We start from the raw sequence: 5,921 nt of genomic DNA, 5'->3' as shown, positions 1-5,921 counted from the left end.
AAAATGAAAGACTTTATAATATTACCTCCAAAATTCTTCACTCGCCTCACATATGTCTAAATCATATAAAACTAAGTCTCAAAAGTCTCATGCACTTAGCTGCCTGCCGTACTGAAAGGCAAACTGCCAATCAACCAATGATAAACAAATTTTCTTAAACACTTTTCTTCTCCATGCCTCTCACATAAGACCAGACCCCAACTAACAAAAAAAATTTTTTTTCTGAAAGTTTAGGTTTTACTTTTTTTTAAAGTTTACTTATGTTGAGAGCAAGAGCAAGAGAGCATGTGTGTGCACGAGCAGGGGAGGGACAGAGAGAGTAGGAAAGACAGAATCCCAAGCAGATTCTGTGCAGTCAGCACAGAGCTCCATGAGGGGCTTGATCTTACAAACCACAAAATCATGACCTGAGCTGAAACCAAGAGTGGGTCGCTTGAATGACTGAGCCACCCAGGGGCTCCCAAAGTTTAGTTTTAAAATAGTGGTCCAGGGGTGCCTGGGTGGCACAGTTGGTTAAGCATCTGACTTGCAATCTCATCTCAAGTCTTGATCTCAGGGTTGTGAGTCTAAGCCTGCATTGGGCTCCACAGTGTAGAGCTTACTTTAAAAAATAAAAGAGTTTCCTGGGTGGCTCAGGTGGTTAAGTGTCCGACCTCAGCTCAGGTCATGATCTCACAGTTCATGAGTTTGAGCCCCACATCAGGCTCTGTGCTGACAGTTCAAGGCCCGAAGCCTACTCCAGATTCTGTGTCTCCCTCTCTCTGTCCCTCCCCCACTCACGTTCTGCCTTTCTCTCTCAAAAATAAATTAAAAAAATTTTTTAAATAAATAGAATAAAATAATAAAATCGTGGTCTAACAGCCTATTTTTGTATCCTGGGTGTCTGTGAGTTGGATATTTGTCACTCAAGGAGTATGACAATCAAAATCAATTAAGAAAATTCAGTAAGGTCATTTAAAATGTGAGTTAAAATCTCTACCAGCTATATTTTTTATCATGTTTTTCTATCATATTCCTAAGATTATATATTTGTAGACTAAGATGTGGCATAAGGCAAAGAGAGCCTTAGAATAGAAATATGTCAGCATGAATTTAATCCTTATAATTGAGAAGAGAACCCGATTTAAGATGCTTGGTAGACGTTAATAGGATCTTCATGTACTCCTGGAATTTAGCGCTGGGTTTTGTTCTGGCTGTTGGAAAATCTTTTGATCTAAAATATCTTATAAGCAGTTTACATGGGGGCACAAAGCATGTTTTACTCAGGAGACTAAATGGTTAATCTTGCCTTTGATGTTTCTTGCACATTGCTCTATTTTTCTGCTCTCAGTAGCAATTTTGTGGAAGTCATAAAGGATTGGTAAGCACCTACTCATGCTCTATTTTGTATATTTATCTTATAATATTGCCCTTTTTTTTTCAAGTCTTGTTTTATTGTCTTGGGAAGCTTTCACCTTCTGGAAGCTTCTTTCACTGCTCTACTTCTCTAACCTGGATATAGACCCAGGTCCTGAGTTGACTTTGCTTAACAGGCTGCTGTATAATTTTGGAAAAATCTCTTCACTTCTGGGACCTCAATTTTCTTATCTATAAAATAAGAAACTTGGCCTTAAGATCCTTTCAGGGTATTCCTTCTTAAATATCCTTTGACAGAAAGCAAGTGTTCAGAAACACTCATTGAAGGAAGGAATATCAGCCTGTTTTTCATATATGTGTTTGGCCAGAATTATGAAGGTCTCTCAGATACCAATAGAATGAGAGGGCTGCCCAGGAAAGGGGGCATGTTAGAGGCCTCCCTGATGGAAGTACCCAACATGTGGTGTTATGACTCAAGTCTAGGAATCGTTAAGGAACCAGCTAAAGCCCTGTGAAGAGTGATGATCAAAGGTTGACCCTGTGATTATTTTGAAGTTTTCAATTCTTTTATGGTCATCAACAGGACTAGGAAGGAGTTGAAGAGAGATTTTCTCTGTACCATGCTACTCATATACTAGTGTGGCAAGGAAGCACAATAGACCACGAGACATCTTGGAGAAGCCTACAACACTGGAAATACACTGTTGGCAATCTTTGGTAGCTTAAGATTCTCTTTGGTTCTCTTCAATTATATAAGAGGTTTGATTGTCAGATTTCCGAGTACTTTGGAAATTTCTACTTTCTTGGGTCATCTATTATAATTTAGTGTGCAGAAAAACAAAGTCTGGATAAGTAAACATGTTACCAGTGGTAAGTCCCAGGGATTGGGATTCCTGGGTAAAGATTCCTAGTAACTTAAAAGATTTTACAATATTCTCTAAAAGTTATCCTTAAAATTTTTCTACTTATTTTCAGGGAAATGTGAGTTAACAAATAAGTTGATTGTGAAAAAAAATCTGACTTGACAAATGAGTTGTAGATGATATCTCAGTTTCTAAAGAAATGATTAAATAAAGCATTTTCTGTTGGCAAAGCACTTGAGTATTATTCAATTAGTCATTCCTCACAACTACTTCTCTGGTGCCATTATTTGAGTTCAAAGTGAGTGATTAAGGCAATGAATGGATGAATGAATAATTGCTTTGCTTAAGATGCTAAAGGTAAGGAGTGGCAAAGACAAGTTGGTGTTCGCTGGTCCTGTCTCCCTTGACTGTCCCCCCTAGCCCTGTTGCCTCCCCAGAACAAAGGAATAAAACTGCAGTGCTCTTTTCCATGGCAGGAGTAGTGGGTCATTTGTAAATGCTTGGTAGGAAAACGTGAAAGACTAAGCCAGATAAGAAATGTCTGCTTGCTACAGGTATGGGTTAGCATCTTGGCTTATAACTTACCTACAGTAAATATTGTGATCACTATTTTCTAGGCTTTGCACTCTTTAAATGTACAAACTCACATTTCTTCTCCAGTGCCAAAATATAATTTCCTTCTGACCTATGCCTACAAAGAGAGAAACAGAGGAGAGACCGAGAATATGAGCAAAGTTTAAATGGATCTGAGTTACTGAGATTTCTTTGCTATATTTTACTGAATTTCACATTTTAAGATTGATGGAATGGTTCTTCCTGAAAAAAAAAAAAAGTATTGGTTTTGATAGCTATACTTTGAAGGAAGATCAGCTTTGAGTAAATTTGTTTTCCTTTCTTTGCCTTTCCTTGTTACATTTTTATCGAGTGTTTTCCCACAGTTTTTTGGAATTAACCAAATTTCTCGAGGGGGAAATGTGTTTGCATGCAGAAGTGAGGTTTTTTTCCCCCTCACTTCATTTCATGTTCACATGAGTTTTTATTCAATTTCTTTGGCTTTGGATATTTACCTCTCTTCACCTTCTGTGTTCTGAGTAGCATTTTCCCTTCCACTTACTGTTCGTGTGAATGAGGCATTCACAGTTGCATTTACAAACTGTTCTGGAAATTAAAAGTTTTCCTTTGTGGAATGCGACTCTTAGAACACAATCCACCCTTGGCTCCTGCCAGTTAATGCCTAGACCTTTTCTAGGCTAAGCACCAGTACAAGTGATTGGGGGACATCAGTGTTGAACTAAAGCTTTTGACTAATAGGCACAAAATCCCTTTTGTCTCATAGTCGTATTTCAAACATGAATTCTATGAGTGATTTCTGAGTGCTTTATTTTTTTTCAAATCCAAACTCTTGTTCTTAGCTTTACCTGCCTCTTTGACGTATTGACTAGCATTATGTCTCAGTATAATCACCGACAAATGTACATTATCATTGTGCTGGCTTTAATTCCCCACTAAGATTTAAATATATTTGAGGCATTATTAATATCCATTTACAATGTCCTTTTGATTTTTAATATGGAACAAATCCTGCTGGATAACATTATACAAACAGCAATTTGATTTCCTGAAAGTAAACCTAAGTAATGAAAATTCCTACCCCTTGGGCTTATGCATTATTTTAAATGTCAAAATCTGCCTAGAAAAAATCAACTATATTCCCCTCCCAGGTAGTTAGCTACAACTGGAAAGGAAGGAAAAAATGAAATACTTTTATTTAAATGTTGTTACAACATTAAATAAATTTGTCTCGAGTTTCTAATATAAAAAGCCTAATAGAAGTAAGACCCTCTGTTTGGAAGATGCAACCCCCTTCCAGACTTTTGTTCAGGAAGAGATCACTTAGAAATAATTGCTTTTAGTAGTTTTGCATTATTAAGTTTTATTTTTCTCATTTTTTAAGGAATGTGACCAGTATCCCTAACTTTTATGGGTGTCAAAGGAGTTTTGGGATTAAGTTATTACTGTTTCTCCCTTGTCTTTATTAAAAACCTTTAATTCCCAAGAACTCAGTGACAAGCCAAGCTGCATAGCCTAGCAGGCAAGGGCTGCATTTTCCATCTGGTGCCCCACCCATCTTTCCTAACTTTCAAACATCCTACACCACTTGCCTTCCCAGAATCCTTTCTGATAGTCCCTGCTTTTGTAAATGCCCAACCCCTTCCCAAATCCACTACTCCCTGTTTTTCATTACAAATGCCTTTCATTACAAAGTAAGCTGTGAAGGCCTCCCAAATACCAACCTTCCTCCCAGTTAGTGATTCCACACCCCCTTCCGGGCAGTGGTTCTCTAGGTGTGGTTTTCTACAGGCAGCATCCGAGTTACCTCATCACCCTGGAAACTTGTTAGAATTTGAAGTTCTCCGGTGAGCTCTACACCTAATGAATTTGACAATAAATTATATTTAAAAAATAAATTAAAAAAATCATTATCTGGCTCAGAGATGTGGTAAGGATTACATGAGCTTAAAAAAAAGTAAAGTGTTTAAAATAATGTCTAGGTCAAAGTAAGTTCTCAATAAATATAATCTATTACTAGTATGTTAACTATACCTTCCTAGATATAAAATGATCATCAAAAGAAATCAGAAATCTGGGGTCCCTAGGTGGCTCAGTCAGTTGAGCTTCTGCCTTCGGCTCAGGTCATGATCCCGCAGTTCATGGATTGGAGCCCCACGTCAGGCTCTGTGCTGACAGCTTGGAGCCTGGAACCTGGAGTCTGCTTTCGATTTTGTCTTCTGCCTCTCCTCTGCTCACACTCTGTCTCTCTCTCAAAAATAAGTAACTATTAAAAAAATTTTTTAAAGAAGGAATTAGAAATCAGTAAGAAAGAAAGAAAGAAAGAAAGAAAGAAAGAAAGAAAGAAAGAAAAAGAAAGAAAGAAGATCTAGGGGTGGGACCCATTATGTGTTTTCACAAGCCCTTATCTGGATTCTGACCCACAGCCTTAGGGTATCAAATTATAGCCATACATATATCTCCAGACTCACTTGTTTTCGTAGTTGGTGCTCAAGAAGACTTTCATATAAGACCAATCCTTCTAAGCAAGCAAATAAAAACAAAAGCAGTTGCCTAAAACGGGTTAACTAAAATAAATTAGCCTAAAGCCAACTTTTTCAAATGTTATTTACTTAATGATCAGGGCTTTCAATCAACAGTTTACCTAAAGTTCAGCCTCCTTTGAGTGTTTTTTACATCCTTATCAGTTTCCACACATTCACATTCTTCAAGCCACTAATGATTTCTCAACTTTCATTAGAAACCTGAGATTTTCCCCACCTGGGCTAAGGCGTTCTCTCTTGTTACCAAAGTGAGTTAGCTGCAGGTTTCTCCCATAACCTTATGAATTTCTCATGAGTAAAACTCTTTTATTTTTCTTGTAATGTCTTATACAATGCCTTGTGTATAGTAGATACTTGAGGGATGGTTGTTGACTTCAATGACCATATACAGTGAAACACACTGGAGCCAAGCCTTGTGCTTAAATGGCACTTCTTTATTTACTAGCCATGTAACTTTGGGCAAGTTTTTTTAGACCTCTCTATGCCTCAATCTCCTAATCTATAAAATGGGCATAATATATAATAGTACTCAAGTCACAGGGTTGTCATAGAATAAAAGGAGTTTAAATATGTGAAATGTGTTGAGCAG

This window comes from Panthera leo, chromosome B1 (assembly GCF_018350215.1).
Source record: "Panthera leo isolate Ple1 chromosome B1, P.leo_Ple1_pat1.1, whole genome shotgun sequence".
NCBI lineage: Eukaryota > Metazoa > Chordata > Mammalia > Carnivora > Felidae > Panthera > Panthera leo.
The sequence above is the reverse complement of the archived record's forward strand: the minus strand, read 5'-3'. Positions refer to the sequence as shown.